Source organism: Hyla sarda, chromosome 2 (assembly GCF_029499605.1).
Source record: "Hyla sarda isolate aHylSar1 chromosome 2, aHylSar1.hap1, whole genome shotgun sequence".
Lineage (NCBI taxonomy): Eukaryota > Metazoa > Chordata > Amphibia > Anura > Hylidae > Hyla > Hyla sarda.
In genome coordinates, this window is record NC_079190.1 from 307,974,077 (window position 1) to 307,997,522 (window position 23,446).

At 43.8% G+C, this 23,446-nt stretch overlaps 1 protein-coding gene across 6 annotated transcripts in view; it reads left to right on the forward strand.

The window, feature by feature from the left end:
* LOC130356321 (bridge-like lipid transfer protein family member 3A) overlaps nt 1-23,446 on the forward strand; it is a 191,677-nt gene that overhangs the window by 10,725 nt on the left and 157,506 nt on the right. The window contains exon 1 of one of the 6 annotated variants that reach the window (XM_056557650.1): nt 10,513-10,551. The exons of the other annotated variants lie outside the window; for them this stretch is intronic. The gene's annotated coding sequence lies outside the window, so the exon portion shown is untranslated. Of the gene's footprint in view, nt 1-10,512; nt 10,552-23,446 lie in introns of those variants that run through there. 6 annotated transcript variants of the gene reach the window in all.

Below are 23,446 nucleotides of genomic sequence, written 5' to 3' on the forward strand. Positions count from 1 at the left end.
ACAGATCATGGCATTAGCTGCAATGCGCATGTTAAAACAGATGATCGGATCGCCCCCAGGGCTACCGCGGGGATCCGATCATCTGTAATGGCGGATGGAGGTCCCCTCACCTGCCTCCGTCAGTCTCCCAGTGTCTCATGCTCTGGTCTGAGATTGAGCAGACCAGAGGAGAAGATCACCGATTGCATAACTACAACTCCCAGCATGCACGGTAAGTCAAAAGGCATGCTGGGAGTTGTAGTTATGCAACAGCTGGAGGTACACAACTACAACTACCAGCATGCCTTTTGACTGTCCAAGCATGCTGGAAGTCTCTGACATAAATGAAAAAAAACAACTACATGTGACCCCATTTTTTAAGAGCAGTGAGCATTTGCACCCCACGGGTGTCGGAAAGATCTTTGGAACAGTGTGCTAAAATGAATGTTTTTTATTTTGCGTTTGTCATAACTGCTGCAACTATCAGTCACCCCTGTGCAAATTGCCAATTTATGCCTCAAATGTTCAAGGTGCTCTCTTATTCCTGAGCCCTGTTGTGCGCCCGCAGAGAACTTTACATCCACATATGTGGTATTTATGTAATCAGAAGAAATTGCGTTACAAGTTTTTTTTTTTTTTCCTGCTTTTACCTCTTGTGAAAATTAAATGTATGGGGCAACATCAGCATGTTAGTGTCGAAAATTAAATTCATTTTTTTACACTCACACGCTTGTGTAGCCCCCAACTTTTCTTTTCTTGGAGGATAAATGGAGCAAAATCCCCCCCCAAAATTTGTGAAACTATTTCTCCCGAGTACAGAAGTACCCCATCTGTGTACGCAAAGCGATCTGCAGGCGCATAAGAGGGCTCAGGAGTGAGAGAGCACTATGTACAGTTGAGGCCTAAATTGGTGATTTGCACAGGGGTGGCTGACAGTTGCAGCATTTCTGTCACGTAAAAAATCCACACGTGACACCATTTTAGAAACTACACCCCTTACCGAATGTAACAATGGGTGCAGTGAGCATTTAAATCACACAGGTGTTTGACAGATTGACAGTGGTCGGTGAAAATGTAAAATTAATTTTTCATTTGCACATTCCACTGTTCCAAAAGTCTGTCACACTCCAGTGGGGTTTAACCCCTTAACGACGCCGGATGTAAATGTACGTCCTGGTGCAGTGGTACTTAATGCACCAGGACGTACATTTAAATAGTTCATAAGGTTGAAAAAAGATTAAAGTCCATCACGTTCAACCTATATCTCTAATGAGTCCCTACTGAGTTGATCCAGAGGAAGGCAAAAAACCCTCATACTAGAGGTAAAAATTCCTTCCCGACTCCAAATATGGCAGTCAGAATAAATCCCTGGATCAACGTTCTGTCCCTATAAATCTAGGATACATAACCAGCAATGTTATTACTCTCCAAAAATGAATCCAGACCCCTTTTGAATTCTTTTATAGAGTTCCCCATGACCACCTCCTCCGGGAGAGAATTCCACAGTCTCACTGCTCTTAGAGTAAAGAACCCCCGTCTGTGCTGGTGTAGAAACCTTCTTTCCTCAAGACGTAGAGGATGCCCCCTTGTTATAGATACAGATTATTATTCCCCATGTGTATAACCTTACATTTATCAGTGTTGAACCACATGTGTCACTTCCCAGCCCAAATCTCCAACCTATCCAGATCCATTTGTAACAGTGCACTGTCCTCTATAATGTTTACTGCTTTACAGAGTTTAGTATCATCTGCAAAGATGGCTACTTTACTAAGCAACCCCTCTACAAGGTCATTAATGAATATATTAAATAGAACAGAACCCAAGACTGACCCCTGTGGTACACTACTAGTAACAGTCACCCAATCAGAATAAGTACCATTAATAACCACCCTCCATTTCTTATCACTGAGCCAGTTACTTACCCGCTTACACACATTCTTCCCCAGCCCGATCATTCTCATTTTATGCACCAATCTTTTATGTGGTACCGTATCAAATGTTTTGGAAAAATCCAGATATACGACATCCAGCAATTGCCCCTTTTATGTCCTATACATGACCACAAGCAGTGGGGTGGTGCTCACGTTATGAACAGCAGGTCCCAGCTGCTATTAGCAGCCAGGGACCTGCCGGTAATGGCAGACATGAGTGATCACGCTGTTGTCTGCCATTAACCCCTCAGATACCGTGATCAATACAAATCACGGCATCTGCGGCAGTGCGGTCGGAAATATGTATGATCGGATCGCCTGCAGCGCTGCCGCGGGGATCCGATCATCCATAATGGCGGATGACTGTCCCCTAACCTGCCTCCGGCCATCTCAAGGGGTCTTTTGCTCTGGTCTGTGATCGAGCAGACCATAGCAGAAGATCGCCGATAATACTGATCAGTTCACTGAACAGTATTAGCAATCAAGTGATTGCTATAAATAGTCCCCTATGGGGACATGAAAAGTGTAAAAAAAAAATATTAATAAAAATTTAGTTAAATTTTTTTTCATTGTCTCTTTTTCCCATTTTACCCCCAAAAAGTAAACATAAAATCAAATAAACATATTTGGTATTACCACGTGTGTAAATGTCCAAACTATCAAAAGATAATGTTAATTATCCCGTACGGTAAACTGCGTAAACGCAAGAAAAAAAAGTACAAAATGTATGCTTTTTTTGTCACATCATATTAAAACATTTTTTTATAAAAAAATTTATTAAAAGTTTTATATATGTAAATGTGGTATCATTAAAAAGTACAGATGACTGTGCAAAAAATCAGCCCTCATACCGCTGATTTTATGGAAAAATTAAAAAGTTATAGGTCATCAAAATAGAGGGATTTTAAACGTACTAATTTGGTTAAAAAGTTTGAGACTTTTTTTTTTGAAGCGATACAATAATAGAAAAGTATGTATCATGGGTATCATTTTAATTGTATTGACCCACAGAATAAAGAAAACATGTCCTTCTCATCATAAATTGTACAGCGTGAAAATTAAACCTTCCAAAATTAGCAAAATTGCGATTTTCTTTTAAATTTCCCCACATAAATAGTATTTTTCTGGTTGCGCCATTCATTTTATAGTAAAATGAGTAATGTCATTACAAAGGACAAATGGTTGGGCAAAAAACAAGCCCTCATACTTGTCTGTGGATAAAAATATAAAAGAGTTAAGATTTTTAGAAGGCGAGGAGGAAAAAATGAAAATTCAAAAATAAAATTGGCTTTTAGGCTTGGATTCCACTGAGGTTTTTTCCCACTAGCAAAAACGCCAGGTTTTTCCAGCATTTTTTCTGGCATTTTTGCTGGTGTTTGGAAATAGCCAGTTTTGTACCTTGTGGCAGTTTTCTCACTAGCTTCATGGTACCACTCTGTGCGTCGGATGCTGAGCACCCGGTCCACAGAGTGTAAGGAGGTGAGGAGTGATGTATAGCATCACTATTCACCTCCCCTGACCGTATAGTATACAGGGGGGCATATTGTAGCCGTGTATACTATACAGGAGCCGGAAATCCGGTCACTATACTGGCAAGACTCCCTGCTCCTATAGCCCCTTTGGGCGATATACAGAATATACAATTATCTATAGATAATACTGTATATTGTGTATACAAAACACGAGGTCCACTTACCTTCCTCGCTCCCTGTCCCTGCTGGGTCCATGTAGCTCCGCTCCCCTAGTGATGACATTATTAGGGGCAGAGCTACAGATGGGAGCCAGGCTGGTAAGTCTGAAGCTCTGTTCACATTGTCCGTTTTGTATAATGTGAACAGACCCTTCTGGCAATGTCTTCCCAAACAGGGAGACTCCAGCTGTTGCTAAACTACAACTCCTAGCATGCCCAGACAGCCAAAGGCTTAGTAGTGGAAGCCGGTCTTATTGACGGAATCCATTACTAAGCCAGGGCTTAGCGTTAGCCCCAAAAACAGCTAGCGCTAACCCCCAATTATTACCCTGGTACCAACCACCACAGGGATGCCGGGAAGAGGCAGTATCATCAGGCCTGGAGGGTCAAAAATAGCGCTCCTGGGCCTAGGCGGTAACAGGCTGGCGTTGTTTAGGCTGGGGAGGGCCAGTAACCATGGTCCTAGCCCACCCTGGGTAATGTCAGGCTGTTGCTTCTTGGTATTGTGCTGAGAATGAAAATAAGGGGAACCCAATGTGTTTTTTTAATTGTAATTATTTATATATATATATATATATATATATATATATATATATATATATATATAATGCATAGGGTTCCCCGTGTTTTCATTCTCAGCCAGATACCAACCAAGCAGCAACAACCTGACGTTACCAGGGTGGGCGAGGACCATTGTTACTGGCCCTCCCCTGCCTAAATAACGCCAGCCTGTTACCGCCTAGGCCCAGGAACGCCTTTTTTTTGGCACTCCAGGCCGGTTGGTACCGACTCTTCCCAGCACCCCTGTGGCTGTGGGTACCGGGTTAGTAATTAGGGGTTAATGCTAGCTGTTTTTAGGGCTAATTCTAAGCCCTAGCTTAGTAATGGTTTCCGTCAATAAGACTGGCTTCCACTACTATGCCTGAAAATTCTATAAAAATAAAAAACACTCCCCACAGCCCTTGTTAACCATTTTATTAAAAGAAAAAAAGTTAATCCACCTTAATCCATCGAATCCGCAGTAATCCTCTGCATACATGGATCTGAAATGAGAAGAAAAAAAAAACACAAAAAATTGGTTATGACATTTTTGGCACTTTCCGCTAGAGAGTGCCTTTGGCTGTCTGGGCATGCTGGAAGTTGTAGTTTAGCCACAGCTGGAATCTTCCTGTCTTGGAAGACACTGCCACATTGTACACATTATACAAAACAGACAATGTGAAAAGAGTCTTAGACTTACCAGCTTGGCTCCTGTCTGTAGCTTCGCCCCTAATGATGTCATCACGAGTGGGCGGAGCTACACTGACCCAGCCGGGACTGAAGGTAGGTAAGGGGACTTCTTCATCTTCTGTATACACTATATACAGCTATCTATAGATAGCTGTATATATTGTATACCGCCCAAAGGGTTAAACTACACTGTCCAACAGTGTAAGTTAACTCTTTTCTTGCTGGGCTGGCATAGCGCACAGCTCAGCAAGGGGTTAAGTGAGCCAGCAATGTGTATACTGTATACACATATCAGGCTCACTGTAAGTTCTTCCTGGGCAGTAGATATGTATATCTACTGCTCAGCATCAGCTGGTCTCCTGGCTCTGTAGCCGCAGCACCGCTGAGTCCCAAAATTCTCATCAGGAGGATCGCAGCGGGTGTCAGGAGTGACACTTGCTGTGATCTTTCCTTAACTGCAGGTACTACTGCTCCCAAGATGGAGCACGCTCTCCTCCATGCTGGGAGCTGTAGTATCTGCATTAATAGACAGATCACAGCGAGTGTCACTCCTGACACCAGATGCGATCCTCCTGTATAATGTATAGATGCGGCCGGCCGCTCTCCTATGGTCCCCTGCACTGACATATACAGTGGGGATCAAAAGTTTGGGCACCCCAGGTAAAAAAAAATTTGATGTGCATAAAGAAGCCAACGAAAGATGGGAAAATCTCCAAAAGGCATCAAATTACAGATTAGACATTCTTATAATATGTTAACAAAAGTTAGATTTTATTTCCATCATTTACACTTTCAAAATAACAGAAAACAAAAAAAATGGAGTCTGCAAAAGTTTGGGCACCCGGCAGAATTTATAGCATGCACTGCCCCCTTTGCAAAGCTGAGACCTGGTGATGTCAATCTCAAAGGATTTAAATGCCCAGATTCATCTGACCTTGCCCCAACAATCAGCACCATGGGTTCTTCTAAGCAGTTGTCTAGAAATCTGAAACTGAAAATAGTTGACGCTCACAAAGCTGAAGAAGGCTATAAGATAGCAAAACATTTTCAAATGTCATTATCCTCTGTTCAGAATGTAATTAAGAAATGGCAGTCATCAGGAACAGTGGAAGTTAAAGCAAGATCTGGAAGACCAAGAAAAATATCAGACAGAACAGCTTGCAGGATTGTGAGAAAAACAATTCAAAACCCACGTTTGAATGCACAATCCCTCCAGAAACATCTGGCAGACACTGGAGTTGTGGTACACTATTCCACTATAAAGAGATACTTGTACAAATATGGTCTTCATGGAAGAGTCATCAGAAGAAAACCTCTTCTACGTCCTCACCACAAAAATCAGTGTTTGAACTTAGCAAATGAACATATAGACAAGCCTGATGCATTTTTGAAACAAGTTCTGTGGGGTTCTTCGGGGGGGGGTTCTTTTTTTAATTTTATTTATTTATTTTTTTATTTTTTTTAAACTTTCTTTTTTCTTACTTTTACAGTTCTACCTGTCCCTTTACTGTATTCTTTCCCTGCTCTAAGGTGGTGTCTTCTGCCCTGAGGGGCTCCGATCTCGGCAGATACATGGTGATCGGGGGTGTAGGATACACCCCCAATCACCTTACTGTATCCGTGGGGAGGTGGCGATTTCGTCCCCCCCAGGAGCGCTGCTATTGGCTGGACCAATAGCAGCCAGCAGGGGAGGGGTTAATGACCTCTTCTCGCCGCTCTGCCAGCCTACTGAGTTCAGTCAGTGGGCAGAGCTGCGTTTGCGCGGGGTGCCTGCTGATCGATATCAGCAGTCACCCCGGTCCCGTCCCCGCTCAGCGCACGGCGGGGACCGAAATTCCCACGGGGGTACAGGTATGCCCTGGGTACTTAACTGGTTAAAAAAAACAGAATGCTTTACAATTTTCACCTACAGACTAATATGAATATAAAATATTGTTTTGTGCACCACCAATAGTACTTTGTAATGACATCACCAATTTCACTACAAAATTTACAAGGCCAAAAAAATACATTACATGTGTGGTGAAATTGAAATGAAAAAGAGCAATTTTGCAACTTTTGGGGGATTCCGCTCCTAAACAGTGCATTTTATGGTAAAAATGACACATTGGGGGAGATTTAGCAAAACCTGTGCAGAGGAAAAGTTGACCAGTTACCCATAGCAACCAATCAGATTGCTTCTATCATTTTGAATAGACTTTTTCAAAAATTATAGTGAGCTGGTTGCTATGGGCAACTGGGCAACGTTTCCTCTGCACAGGTTTTTGATAAATCTCCCCCATTATATTTATTCTGAAGGTCCATATAATTACAATGATGCAATATATTTATCATTATCAGATGTCTCTTGCCAGTGGTTAATGAATTTATCATTAGCGAATTTGTCACAGAATTTGTCGTAGTATCCACAATTTGTCCCAAGTCTACACAAGATCAGACTTATCTTTACAAATCTGGCTGTGGACAGAATTTGTAAAAAGTCGCACATTTTGGCGCAAACAGGCTAAAAAGTTGTAGAAAAGTTGCAGAGGAGGCCCCATACAAACTAGTGTACTGAAGTAAAAATGTGCACCAGCCCCATCTTTACCACATGTCCTACACCATTTAATAAATTTGGCGCACATACACATTACCACTACTCAAATTAAAAGTAGAAAAAAATTTGTTCACCTACACCACCCTTGATAAATTCCTCCCATGGACTTTTCCTTGTGTTATCACTGCACATAATTGTTCTGTCACATGTGTTTTGAGTTTCTTTAAAGTAGAAGATTAAGATCATTACATAATTAGGCATGTACTGTACCTGACTGCACTAAGGCTAAGTTCATTGTCATTTACATATGACCTGTTAAGGATCCTATTGGCTTTTTTTTCTCTTTCTTGACCCTATTGGACCCTGAAACTGGTTGGATGCAAGCTCACATGCATGGGGCTTGTCGTGATCTAGTAATTTTACAGGAATTTAGCGGTGAAAAAAAAATAGTGCATGTACCGTTTTTCTCTCTGCTAAACTTGATGGAATTGCCAACAAAGCTCCACCTAACAGAGACAGACAGCAGTGTGTATGAGGCCTAAGTGTGCATGTGTCTCTATACTGAGTGTACATGTGTTCCTGACGGAACTATGCATGTGTGTCCCTCTGTACTGAGTGTACATGTGTACCTGACTGTACGGAGTGTACGTGTATACCTGACTGTACGAAGTATGCGCGTCTCTGTATTGAGTGTACATGTGTACCTGACTGTACTGAGTGTGCGTGTATACCTGACTGTACTCAGTGTACGTGTGTACTTGACTGTACTGAGTAGGGATCGACCGATTATCGGTTTGGCCGATATTATCGGCCGATAATCACGATTTTGGGCATTATCGGTATCGTCAATTACCTTGCCGATAAGCAGATAATGCCCGCACCACCCCCACCGCACCGCGACCGCCCCCCCCCGACCCGCCGCACCGCGACCGCCCCCCCCGACCCGCCGCACCGCGTCGCACCCCCCACCGCACCGCGTCGCACCCCCCACCGCACCGCCCCGGCCCCATTTCCTCCCCCATCCCCGGTTTTATTATTACCTGTTCCCGGGGCCCACGCTACTTCTGGCTCCTGCTGCGTCCTTCGTTAAGCTGTGCGCAATGACGAGTGACGTGACGTGCGCGACGTGACGTCACCGTCGGTGCGCACAGTGACAGCTCAGGAGGACGCCACCGGAGCCAGATGTAGAGTGGACCCCGGGCACAGGTAATTATAAAACCGGGGATAGGGGAGGCAATGGGCCCGGGCGGTGGGGGGTGCAACGCAGCGCGGCAGTAGGGGGCGCGGAGCGGTGCGGGGGTGGCGGTGATAGGACTCAGGACCCCCGGACAGGCAGGGGGAGAGTAGCGGGTGGTGGCGGCGGTGGTCTATGGCACCGCAAAAGCCACTGCAGTGCATTGATTTAAAGCGCCCGCTTTAAATCATTGATCTGCAGCGGTGTCGCGGGGAGATAAATAGCCGATAACTTATACCGGAATATCGGTATAAGTTATCGGCTATCGGCCCTAACCTCCACCGCTTATCGGTATCGGCCCTAAAAAAAACGATATCGGGCGATCCCTAGTACTGAGTGTGCGTGTGTCTCTGTACTGTGTGTACATGTGTACCTGACTGTACTTAGCATACCTGTGTCCCTCGCGGTACTGACTGTGCATGTGATTGTACTGAGTGTGTGTACCTGACTGTACTGAGCGTGCATGTGTCTCTGTATGAGTGTACATGTGTACCTGCAGGGCCGCCATCAGGGGGGCCCTGGGCTCTAGGGCTGCAACATGCTGGGACCAGTGCTGGCACGGTCCCTGCATGTGCATAACCAGACTCTTGACCATCGTGCCCCCTGCCACAGGGCCAGCAGGTGAAGGGGGGGACTGCGACCGGGGAACCGGGACACCTGTCCCAAATCCCCAAGCGACCGCAGCTTTTAACACTGAGTGCGTCTTTAAGACACACACAGCGTTGAGCGTGCGCTGGGCTGCTTCAGCTGACGTAACATGAAGGAGCCGGCGGCTCAGTCCTGTCACTCCAGCCCAGGCTTCCTGTGCGGCAGTGGTTCTGCGGAGGCTATCAGCACAGGAAGCAGAGAGAATAGTAGAGAACAAAAGCTGTGGTTGAACGAGGCAGAGGTGAGTGGTGTTTTTGTTTTTGTTAAAGGCATTACTATATATGGGGGCCATGTGAGGGGGCATAAAAATATATATATATATATATATATATATATATATATATATATATATGGGCCATGTGAGGGGGCATTCATATATAAAGTGGCCATGTGAGGGGGCATTATTATTTATAGGGGCCATGTAAGGGGGCATAAATATATGTAGGGGCCATGTGAGGGGGCATTGATATATATGGGGCCATGTGAGGGGGCATTAAAGGGGTATTCCGGACAAAAACATGTCTGATGTCTGGGCCGTCACGCCCCCTCCCATAGACATGAATGGAGGGGACGTGGCTTGACGTTTCCGAAAATGGAGATTCAGCACCCGCATAGAATGCGGGTGCTGCAGGGAGATCATAGGTGGGCCCCCCGCGATCAGACATCTTATCCCCTATCCTTTGGATAGGGGATAAAATGTTTTAGCCCGGAATACCCCTTTAATATATATGGGGGCCATGTGAGCGGGCATTAATATATATGGGGGCCATGTGAGCGGGCATTAATATATATGGGGGCCATGTGAGGGGGCATTAATATATATGGGGGCCATGTGAGGGGGCATTAATATATGTGGGGGCCATGTGAGGGGGCATTAATATATGTGGGGGCCATGTGAGGGGGCATTATAATCTATGGGGGTAATGTGAGGGGGCATTATAATCTATGGGGGTAATGTGAGGGGGCAATATTATGTATGGGGGATGTGTACGGGGACATTACTATATGTGAGGGCAATGTACGGGAGCATTATATTATATGGGGGCAATGTGAGGGGGCATTAAAATGTATGAGGACAATGTGTGGGCCTAATACTATACAGGGCACAGAAGGGACTACTATATGGGGTAGTGTAATACATATAGGGGGTTTGCATAGAGGTGAGGAGCGAGAATCCTGAAATGTTTGTCTGTCAGATTCAGTGAAGATGAGTTGTGATTAGGAGAAATCTTCATGATGACCAAGAACAGATGGAGAAGAAAGGAAAATGAACGACTCCGCTCAGAGAAGACGGGACCCTGTGAGTATATAACTATAATCACTCATCGCCTGCAACACCTGTGTACAGCTCAAATCTACTCCTATATAGGGGTTATTGGGGGAGATTTATCAAAACAAGTGTAGAGAAAGAGTGGTGCAGTTGCCCATAGCTACCAATCAGATCGCTTTTTCCATATTTAAATAGACCTGGGAAAAATGAAAGAAGCAATCTGGTTGGTTGCTATGGGCATTTGCACCACTCTTCCTCTACACAAGTTTTGATAAATCTCCCCATTGATCTTTTGTATAGTGGTTTTTATTCATAACAATATAGCAGTGTTAGTCAGTGGTAATGGTAGTGATCATGGTGTGGCAGAATTATATGTCCCTTGTATTGTGGTGTTATTAGTGATACTGGTCTGTGTATAGTGGCTTTAATTTCCTTACAGTATGGTGGTATTAATTAGTCACTGCAGAATTAATATGGAGTGGGGATATTATTTTATGTTTCTAAGTCCGATACTAAGATAAAATCCAGCATGTGCCGCAGTGAGGGAAGGGGGCGGGGGTGGTGGGGGGTGCCCGACAACAAGCTGTGTAAGGGTCCCCAAAATTTCCGATGGCAGTCCTGTGTACCTGACTTACTGAGTGTAAGTATATACCTGATTGTACTTTGCATGCAAGTACATGTGTCTCTGTACTGAGTGTACCTGACTATACCGAGCGTGAAAGTACTGTCTATAGAGTGTGCATATGCTTGTCTCTGTTCTGAGCATATGTGTATACCTGACTGTACTTGAGCGTGCATGTGTCTCTGTACTTAGTGTGTACCTCACTATATTGCATGTGTCTCTACTGAACATACATGTGTACCTGACTGTACTGAGCGTGCATGTGTGCCTTACAGAACATACTTGTGTCCCTGACTGTACTGAGAGTGCATGCACATGTCTCTGTACTGAGTGTACATTTATACCAGACTGTATTGAGTGTGCCTGTGTCCTTTACTGAGCGTAGGCATGTACCTTTCTGTATTGAGTGTGCATATGCATGTGTCTGTGTGCTGAGCATATCTTTACCTGACTGTACTGAGTGTGCATGTGTCTCTGTATGAGTGTACATGTGTACCTGACTTACTGAGCATAAGTATATACCTGATTGTACTTTGCATGCATGTACATGTGTCTCAGTACAGTCAGGTACAGACGTACGCTCAGTACAAAATGTGCGTGTTTGTGTACTGAATGTATGTGTGTATTCAGCATACATATGCATGTCTCTGTACTGAGCATATCTGTTACCTGACTGTACGGAGCGTGTGTGTCCCTGACTGTACTAAACATGCGTTTATCCCTGACTGTACTCAGCGTACGTGTGCCCCTGACTGTACTGAGTGTACGTATGCACCCAACTATACTGAACGTGCATGTGTCTACTGAGGGTGCATGTGTCTCAGTATTGACTGTATGACTGTACAGAGCGTGCATGTGTCTCTACAAAGCGTACACGTGTACCTTACTATTTCGAGTGTTACCTGACTGTATCTGTGTGCCTTACTGTACTGAGTGTGCGTGTGTCTCTGTACTGAGTGTAGGTGTGTACCTGACTGTACTGAGCGCACGTGTGTGTGTACGTGTATACCTGACTTTACGGAGTGTGCATGTGTTTCTGTACTAAGTGACTGTATAGAAGAGTGTGCATGTGTCTCTACTGAGCATAGGAGTGTACCTCACTTTATTGAGCATGCATATGCATGTGTCTCTGTACTGACCATATGTGTTTAACTGACTGTACAGAGCTTGCAAATGTCTCTACTGGGCGTACATGTGTACCTCACTATATTGAGTGTGCTTATGCATTTGTCTTTGTACCGAGCATACCTGTACCTGACTGTACTGAGTGTGAATGTGACTTACTGAGTGTACGTGTGTACCTGACTGTACTTAGCATGCATGTGCATGTGTCTCTGTACTTTTTCTTTTAATTTTTATGTCGAAAATTTTTTAGGAAATAATTAGCATACAGAAAAGGAGATTGACCATTACACGCATGGTTCAATTATACAATGTATCAATCATATTAAAATTATATATAAAGCTTATCCATCTCCTCTCTTACTCCTTAAACACAGTATCTAACATATTCCTTTCCCCTCCCACCACCAAAATATATATAAACCCCACCTCCCACACCCCCTCACCTCTCCTCCCGACCTACTCCCTCATGACTGTCTCATATTGTGGTATTTTGGAAGTGTTTCCTATTTTGCCATGAGCTTAGAAACTCAGATCCGCATCATTGTTCTTCAGCCTCAAGTTCTCCAAGTACATGACCTCGTTCACATTGCTACACCAAAAGGACACTGACGGGGCTTTTTTCTGTCTCCAGAAGAGTGGAATACAATTTCTTTCTGACATTACAAGGAAACTCAGCAGAGAATATCTGTACTTTTTCATAGGTGTATCATTGTATTGCAGCAAAGAAAAAGCTAGTGTCATGAGTATTTGTTTATGCGTTACTGTGCTGATACCTTTACCCAAAACCTTAACCCAAAACTTTGCAAGGACAGGGCACAACCAAAAAATCTGAAGAATCATACCTTCCAATGTGCCGCAACGCCAGCACCTTACATCAAATAGTTCTTGTATTTTGTGGAGACCACCAACTCTGTACTATTGGGTTACTATCTTGTAATTAGCTTCTTGGGCCCGTGTACTAATTGCTGAGCAATGCGCTAATTTAAAAATTCTATTCCACTCTTCTGGTTGTAGTTGTATTTCTAGATCCCTCTCCCATTTTTTAGCAAACGAGGGTAAGCTCTCTTCCCCTATTGTTGACCAGATCTTGTAGTTTCGTGAAATAGTGTGTTTTGTTCAACCTATTGATGTGTACATTTCTTCAAATCTAGTAGCCTTCTCTAAATATCGTTCCGGCTTTGGGATAGACTGAATATAATGTTTTAACTGTGTAGCCCTCCAGAACCCCAACAAAATGGGTGAATTTATCACTGCCACATCTTGCCACATATTATGTGAATGTTCATCTCTCAAATGACAAACTCAAAATTTTTCAGACCCTATCCATTGGTGACTAAAGGATCTTCAAGGCTAGGGGGAAAAAGCTAGGTTTCCTATTATTGGTAGAGATGAGCGAACTTACAGTAAATTTGATTCGTCACGAACTTCTCGGCTCGGCAGTTGATGATTTTCCTGCATAAATTAGTTCAGCTTTCCGGTGCTCCGGTGGGCTGGAAAAGGTGGATACAGTCCTAGGAGACTCTTTCCTAGGACTGTATCCACCTTTTCCAGCCCACCGGAGCACCGGAAAGCTGAACTAATTTATGCAGGAAAAGTCATCAACTGCCGAGCCGAGAAGTTCGTGACGAATCAAATTTACTATAAGTTCGCTCATCTCTAATTATTGGTGTTAATTGTGAATTATGAGGGAGCAGGGATTTGCGCACCTTAGTCTTCGCATATTGCCAAAGTGGAGCCTATTGTTACATGCTTTCTTAACTTTGTATTCTTAACCCCTTCACTCCATGGAACGACATTTTAAAGGGATCTTCGTTTCCCCCTTTTCAATCGTGACCCAAGGTTTAGGAGGTTTTATACTGAGCGTGCATGTGTCTACTGAGCGTGCGCATGTCTCGGTATTGAGTGTATGACTGTACAGAGTGTGCACGTGTCTCTACATAGCGTACACGTGTACCTTACTATATTGAGCATACATACACATGTCTCTGTACTGAGCATATGTTACCTGACTGTACCTGTGTACCTTACTGTACTGAATGTACGTGTGTCCCTGACTGTACTTAGTGTGCGTGTGTCTCTGTACTAAGTGAAGGTGTGTACCTGACTGTACTGAGCGCACGTGTGCATGTGAGTGTACGTGTATACCTGACTGTACAGAAGAGCGTGCATGTGTCTCTACCGAGCGTAGGAGTGTACCTCACTATATTGAGCATGCATATGCATTTGTCTCTGTACTGACCATATGTGCTTACCTGATTGTACAGAGCTTGCAAATGTCTCTACTGAGCGTACATGTTAACCTCACTAAATTGAGTGTGCTTATGCATTTGTCTTTGTACCGAGCATTCCTGTACATGACTGTACTGTTTGTGTGTCCCTGACTGTATTGAGCGCCCTTGTGTCCCTGACTATACTGAGCATGCATATGTCTCTGTACTGTGTGTACCTGACTGAACAGACCATGCATGTGTCTCTAGTAAGCGTACGCGTGTACCTGACTGTAGTGAGAGTGCTCTGTATGAGCATACATGTGTGCCTTACTGTACTGAGCATACGTGTGTACATGTGCATGTCTCTGCACTGAGTGTACCTGACTGTATTGAGCGTGCATGTGTCTTTTCTGAGTGTACGCATGTACTTTACTGTATTGAATGTGCAAATACATGTGTCTGTGTACTGGGCATATGTTTACCTGACTGTGCTGAGTGTGCATGTGTCTCTGTATAAGCTTACATGTGTACCTGACTGTATTAAGCATATGTATGTACTTGATTGTATTATGTGTTCATGTGCGTGTGTCTAAGTAGTGAGTGTACATCTATATGTAAGAGCACTAAGCGTGTTTGTCTCTCTGTACCAAGCATATGTGTTTACCTGACTGTACTGAGTGTGCAGGTGCTAGTGTCTTTGTACTGAGCATGCATATGTCCCTGACTGTCTATCCCTTACTGGGTCACTGCATACTGACGGTGGGGGGAGATGTTTACAATAGACTGTGAACAAAGGAATAGAGCTGTTAAAAGGTCATCCACTGGTATTGTAATATGCTGCATATTTTTTACCTGAAAAATCTGCAGCAGATTTTTCCTATGTGGATATACCATTTGTCTGTAGCAGCTGTACTTTACCACTGTTTAGACACCAACAAGATGGCACGGCACAGTGGAATTTCTCCCGCTCCTCTTTCACAGACACAAAAGGGAAGGGAGGTTGATCAGGGAGAGGGGAGAGGCCAAATTTACAAGTTTTAAGTTACTTGCTCTTCACATTCTCATTATAGCTCCCTCTACTGGTCAACAGTGGGAAATAAGAAAACTTAAATAATTTTTTTTTCATATTTTCTGGCAAGTGAAAAAAATTATAAAATTTCCAAAAATATAAAAAAAAAGTAAACAAATGTATTTAAACTCTAACCAAAAAATAAATAAAAAAGAATAATTTGGTGGCACATTCCCTTTGGACATTGTTATCTAAAAGGAGTAGTGCAGCCATAGACCCTTACCCCTATCCGCCTGATAGGGAAAAGGTTTCCGATAGCGGGGGGACCGACCGCTGGGACCCCCCCCCCCGTCATCTCCCGTACGGAGACTGGCACTGTCACGGCTCTGCACGGCTAATGACAGACATGCCCCCTCCATTTAGCTCTATGGGAGAGGCGGGGATGCACAAACACTGTATCTCAACCTCAACCATAGAGATACATGGAGGGGGCATGTAGCCACAGCATCACGCCTCCTGCACGGGGAGAGGCAGAGCCAGGGCCCTGTACAGGAGATTGCGCGGGGTGCCAACGTTCAAAACCCCTGCGATCAGACATTTAACCCCTATCCTGTGGATAGGGGATAAGTTATATTAGGCTGCAGTTCCCCTTTGACAAGACTTTACATATTGATATGAGCACTGGATAAGCCGATTGTCATAGGTCTAGCTTCTTAAACTCCTGGGGAACAGCTGATATTGCTCTGATAACTGTTTGACTCATTAGGGTTCCTGAACACAATGACCCTGATTTACTAAGAGTGCACTGTAATTTTCTTTGTGATTCCTGACAGATATTTTCCCACTATATTGGCTAATGTTTCCACCTCGTCATGACAGCACCACCAAAGAGATGGTGGGACAGGAACAGGAAACCTAGAGTACAAAAAGGATGCACAGCCCACTCTGCCTCAGTGGTTTCCTGTTCCTGGGAAGCCTGGAGTGATCCATGCCTCTGGAAGTGGTGTGGTTGACGGTAGGGAGATCCGGGGAGGCAGTTCTTCCACCCTAGTTTGGGGGGTTTAACAGGGCCTCCTATGCCCCCCTGGTTGGGTAGTTCTTCCAGTTACGCCCCCAGCAGCAGTGCCCGGCGCTACTTCCTGCCTCCATTCTCCCTCCATCCCTGCCTGCTGCAGCCTGCCCGTAGTTGCAGGATATGGCTGCTGCAGTTACCTTGTCATTGATGCCACATTCTGTCGACGTTGTGCTGGAGGGGGTTCTGAAGCTCCTGTGGAGTCGCACGGGGAGCTCCGGTGGCTGCAGCTATGTTGGAAGCTGGGCTGAGTCCTGTACAGGAGAGAGGCCCACACAGGCGCCAGAAGTGACGTCAGACGCCGCATCCAGGGCCTTCCAAAGCGGTAGTTTTAAAAAGGGAATACTTTTCTGCAGCTCTGACTCCATGAGTGCACTGGCCAGACGGTTTGTGTCTATCAGCCTCCAGGAGGGAGAAGAGATAGGAAGATGAGCTCTTTTGGTGAAGACTCTTCCAAGCGGGACCGTTCGGAATCCAGGAACCAGTCTACGGTACCGTTATCAGTGTATCTGATTTTCTTTCCATGTTTTTGCTTATGTTAGTTAATTTATTTTACTACTAGGAAAGCCATTAAGAAAGCGAAGCATAAGGAATGTGCTATGTGTAAGATAGTGTTAACGCCTGATTATGACAAGCTTCACTGTCCAGCCTGCATTAGTGAGGTTATAGCAGCAGGTGCGTGCAAATGTTAAAGTGTTGTGTATTTTAACTAAGCATATGGTCTTTTTTTTTTTTTATCAACCCTTCAGAATTTCTGTCATTGATATTACAAATGCAGGAGATGGTGAAAAAGCAGATTGAATCCACCCTTAAAGGGAACATGTCATTAAGTTTTACCATATATATCGAGTGGCAACACGTAATAGAGGTTAATATCATGTGTCCTACCATGTTTGGATGTCTGCTGGCACGTCTGTAAATGTGGCAAAAACAACTTTAATAACTGTCACATGCAGTATGTAAATGAGGCTTAAGTAGTCACCAGGCATGCTCAAGTAGTCACCAGGCATGCGGCCTGCTGAAGAAGTCACGGCTCCCCACGCTGTACTCACGCTCCTTCAGGCTCTAATCACTCCTATTTGGACATGATTGACAGCCTACTTCTGAGAAATGACATCAGACCCTGACTGAGCTGCTGAATCATACCTAGATAGGTATTTTTTGAGCCTGAATAGGCGTGATTACTGCTCTAGTAGCCATGACTAGTTTAGCAGCCGCACGCCCGACTGAGCGTCATTTACATACAGCATGTGACCATTTATGAAAGTTGTTTACTTCACATTTATAGATGTACCAGCGGACATCCAGACATGGCAGAAAACGTGATATTAACCTCTATTATGTGTTGCCACTGATTTTATAGGGTAAAACTAGTGATTGCTTCCCTTTAAAGGGCTTCTACCTGTAGCTCCCCCTCCACAGCTGGTAGTTACCCCTTCTGTCCCTGTTGAAATTGAGTAGGAAGAAGGTGTGGTTTTGGTTCACTCTGATTCAGGTGTTTCCGTTACCTGATATAATATTTATGTGAGTGACTCTTTTTTTGCTATGGGTTATTCATATTCATATGTTCCCTTCAGTGGACGATTCCCAGGCATCAGAAGATGATTTATTGGGAAGGCCCTTTTTCTGGTGGAGGATACAGAACAATTATTTAAAGCTGTAAGATCAGCCATAGGGTTGGAAGAGGCCAAAGAACAAAAGACTATTCAGGATATTATGTTTAAGGGCCTGGAAGTCAAAAAGCACAGAGTTTTCCCTATTCATAGGACTGTTTTTCAGTTGATTAAAAGGGAATGGGAGAATTCTGACTAAAAGTCCTTTATTCCCAGAGCCATTATAAAGAAAGTATCCATTTTCGGAGTCTGATACTAAATGTTGCGCTCATACTCCTAAAATTCATATTGCTAAAGTTTTAAGCAAGGGGTCATTGTGGTTTGAGGATCTAGGAACTTTAAAGGACCCCATGGACAAGAAAGCAGAAGGGTTTCTTAAAAGAACTTGGGAGACTGTGGGGGCTACCCTTAAGCCTGCTGTTCGTAGTACCACAATTGCTAGGTCCCTGCTTCTGTGGGTTGATCAATTGTTCACAGACATACAGAATGATTACATAGTTACATAGTTAGTACGGTCGAAAAAAGACATATGTCCATCAAGTTCAACCAGGGAAATAAGGGGTAGGGGTGTGGCGCGATATTGGGGAAGGGATGAGATTTTATATTTCTTCATAAGCATTAATCTTATTTTGTTCCAGGAATGTATCTAATCCTGTTTTAAAGCTGTTAATTGTTCCTGCTGTGACCAGTTCCTGAGGTAGACCGTTCCATAAATTCACAGTCCTCATGGTAAAGAAGGCGTGTCGCCCCTTGAGACTAAACTTTTTCTTCTCCAGACGGAGGGAGTGCCCCCTCGTCCTTTGGGGGGGTTTAACCTGGAACAGTTTTTCTCCATATTTTTTGTATGGGCCATTTATATACTTATATACGTTTATCATATCCCCCCTTAAACGTCTCTTCTCAAGACTAAACAATTGTAACTCCTTTAATCGCTCCTCATAGCTAAGATGTTCCATGCCCCATATTAGTTTAGTCGCGCGTCTCTGCACCCTTTCCAACTCCGCAGTGTCCCTTTTATGGACAGGTGACCAAAACTGAACAGCATATTCCAGGTGAGGCCGTACCAATGCTTTATAAAGGGGGAGTATTATGTCCCTGTCCCTTGAGTCCATGCCTCTTTTGATACATGACAATATCCTGCCGGCTTTGGAAGCAGCAGCCTGACATTGCATGCTATTCTGTAGTCTGTGATCTACAAGTACACCCAGATCCTTCTCTACCAGTGACTCTGCCAGTTTAATCCCCCCTAAGACATACGATGCATGCAGGTTATTAGTACCCAGATGCATAACTTTACATTTATCCACATTGAACCTCATTTGCCAAGTGGATGCCCAGACACTTAGTCTATCCAAGTCATCTTGTAACTTATGCACATCCTCTATAGACTGTACTGTGCTACAAAGCTTGGTGTCATCTGCAAAGATAGAAACAGAGCTGTTAATACCATCCTCTATATCATTGATAAATAAATTAAACAACAGCGGTCCCAGTACTGAACCTTGGGGTACACCACTAATAACCGGGGACCAATCAGAGTACGAATCATTGACCACCACTCTCTGGGTACGATCCATGAGCCAGTGTTCAATCCAGTTACAAACTAAAATTTCCAAACCCAAAGACCTTAACTTACCTGTCAGACGTCTATGAGGGACAGTATCAAATGCTTTAGCAAAATCCAGAAACACTATATCCACAGCCATTCCTCTGTCAAGGCTTCTACTCACCTCTTCATAAAAGCAAATTAGATTGGTTTGACAACTTCTATCCTTAGTAAACCCATGCTGGCTATCACTTATAATACAATTATCCCCTATGTATTCCTGTATGTAATCCCTTATAAGTCCTTCAAACAATTTACCCACAATGCACGTTAAACTTACCGGTCTATAGTTTCCTGGGGAAGACCTAGAGCCCTTTTTGAAGATTGGCACCACATTCGCCTTGCGCCAGTCCCTTGGCACAATACCAGACACCAGAGAATCTCTAAATATCATGAACAGGGGTACAGATATTACTGAACTTACCTCTCTAAGAACTCTTGGGTGTAGTCCATCCGGTCCTGGGGATTTGCTTACATTTATATCACTTAACTTACCTTGTACCATCTCTACATTAAGCCAGTTCAGTACATTACATGATGTGTTACCAGCACTGACCTGGCCAATGTCAGCTCCTTCTTCCATAGTGTATACAGAACTAAAGAACCCATTCAGTAGCTCCGCCTTCTCTTGATCGCCTGTGACAACCTCCCCATTATCATTATTAAGGGGTCCTACATGCTCTGTCCTTGGTTTTTTTGCATTTATATATCTAAAAAAATATTTAGGATTAGTTTTGCTTTACAGATTTTATTAAGCTCCTTGTACTGTTTAAATGTTATAGCTGACCCATCAGATTTGTATTTTTTGAAGGCTATTTTTTTGTTGTTTATTGCTCTTTTAACATCATGTGTCAGCCATGTAGGATTTAGTTTTAATCGTTGCACCTAAAGAACAGATCCCGTCGTCATATCCAGCTATTAAAAAAGCGTCTGCTTTCCTGGAGGATTCATCTTCTTATACTGTCATATTGTCCACCAAATCAGCAGCCCTTGGTAATTCTGCTAGACTGGCTCTATGGCTTAAGAATTGGTCAGGGGATAGTGGCTCTAAATCCAAATTGTGCACCATTCCTTGTGAGGGAGAGCTCTTGTTTGGTACTGTACTATCAGATGTGTTACAGAAAGCTCGGGACAGAAAAAGGCCAGTTTCACAGATGGAAGTTCTCACGCTAGGTGAGCGGGCTCATGTTTAATTAACCAGCCCAGTACTTCCACTAAAAAACACAGATCCCAATGACGGGACCTTACGAGTAGGTGGCAGAGTAAAAGATTTTTCCCAGAATGGGAAAAGATTTCAGGAAGTTCCTGGATTATTCAAACCATCCGAGATGGATTTCTTCAGTCTGCCACCTACTTATTTTCAAATTACAAAGAGCCCCTCAGGTCCTTCAGGTCAGTCGTCCCTAAGAAGAGGTTGTGTCTTTAATGCAGAAGGGAGTCTTGACCCCAGTACCTCTACAGGATCAGGGCAAGGGGTTCTATTCAACTCTTTCTTGTAAGAAAACCAAATGGGACTTTCAGAGTCATTATAAATCTGAAACCTCTCAACCGTTTTCTTGTATACCACAGTTTCAAGATGGAAACAATAAAGTCTACAGTCAACCTTTTGTTCAAGAACGGTTTCATGTCGTTCCTAGATTTAAAAGACACTTATCTTCATGTCCCAATTCACAGAGACTACCAAAAATATCTAAGGTTAGAGTGCACGTAAATTCTCCACTCCTACACCTGCAGTTCTGCGCTCTCCCTTTTGGAATTGTTGTTGCCCCAAGGGTTTTCACGAAAGTGATTGCAGAAATGGCTACTCATATCTGAGAGGGAGAGGAGATTTATATGCCTTATCTAGACGACTTCCTTCTTGTGACAGAATCAGAGGTAAAAGTGCAGATGTTTCTAGACCGTACTTTAGATATCCTTCACAAGTTAGGATGGTTGATTAACTGGGAGAAATCTTTCCTTACCCCTACACAACAGAAAGTTGTTTTTTTTTAGCCATCTTATTTGATTCTTCTGTGCAGAAAACTTTTCTTCCTCCCTCTCCTCAGTCAGAGAGATTGTTAGATCTCCCCGTATTTCTCCTATTAGGAGAGGGATGTCAGTCTTTGGTTTATTTAGAGCAGCTATCCAGGCAGTCCCCTGGGCTCAACTCCACTCTAGAGAACTACAGTCAGAGCTTCTGAGGGCTTGGGATGGTTCTCTGTCAGATCTATACAGACATATACTGTTCTTACTTCCCTAGATTGGTGGCTAGTGGAGGAAAATGTATCTAGAGGTGTACATTGGGTTTGTCAGGTCCCTACTGATGCTGGCCCTTGGCGGGGGGGCCCATTTGGGGAATTGTAATTTTCATGATTTTACAGAATTATTGTCAGTGCTCAGAGCTCTCGAATCAGCTAGTGGTCACATTCAGGGATCTAATGTTAAAAATTCTTTCACATAATACCACTACTGTATCTATCATTAATAGACAGGATACCACAAGAAGTTCTTCCCTAATAAATTTATCATTCCTGGTCCTATCCTTTGCAGAGGCTCAACTAAAATCAATCTCCGCAGTTCATGTCAAGGGAGAGCTCAACACCAGAGCAGACTTGATTCGTCAGGGTGAGTGGCAATTGAGTCCAAAAATCTTACGCAAAATACCAGCCTTATGGGGAACATCGGAGGCGGATCTGTTTGCTACCAGGCAAAATAGACAGGTCAGAAAATGTATTTTCTTGACTCCAGCAGACAGACCCCTGGCAGTGGACGCACTGTCACAGAAATGGGAATGGGACTTGGCCTACCCTTCCCTCCTCTAGCGCTCATTCCCAGGGTCAAAAAGAATATCGAGCATGACAGGACTACAGTTGTCCTGATTGCCACGTTCTGGCCTCGGAGAGCCTGGTTCTCCTGTCTAAGGACTATGTCTGTGACAGACCCATGGGTTCTTCTGGAAAACCAGGACCTTCTCAGTCAGGGTCCGATTCTCCATCCAGATGCCTGCAATCTTCATCTGATGGCTAGGCTTTTGAGAGGTTAATACTTCAGTCTAAGGGCCTCTCTGATGCAGTTATATCTACAGTAGAAAACAGGGGACTTACAAAATTGACTTTGGAGTATGGAAAAAATGTATGTCTTTGTCGGACTCTGCTTCACTGGACTTTAATAAGCCTAATTTTTCCTTTATTCTTGATTTCTTACAAAAAGGTCTTGAGAAGGGGTTAAGGGCTGCAACTCTCAAGGTTCATGTGGCTGACTTTAGTGCTCTGTTGGTCAGAAAATTATTAATCACCCCTACATTGTGAGATTTTTTTTTATCTAGTCCGCAAGTGTCTCCAGCCTGGTATCTCACTCTTGTCCTCAATTCCCTCTGCCGAGATTCTTTTTAACCTTTATCATCCATTCCACTGAAGGTTCTAGCTCAGGAGACTGCTTTGTTAGTAGCGGTTACTTCAGCCAGAAGGGTAGGAGAGTTAGCGGCCTTATCTACTAGAGAGCCTTATACTCAGATTCTGGAAGATAGTTATTGTAAGACCAGATCCTGCTTTTCTCCCCAAAGTTGTCTCTGAGTTCCCTATGTCGCAGAAGGTTGTTCTTCCTTCCTTCTGCACCAATCCTTCCACAGAAGAAGACTTTTTCCACATGTTAGATGTTCACAGATGTGTTCTAGAATACATCAATAGGAC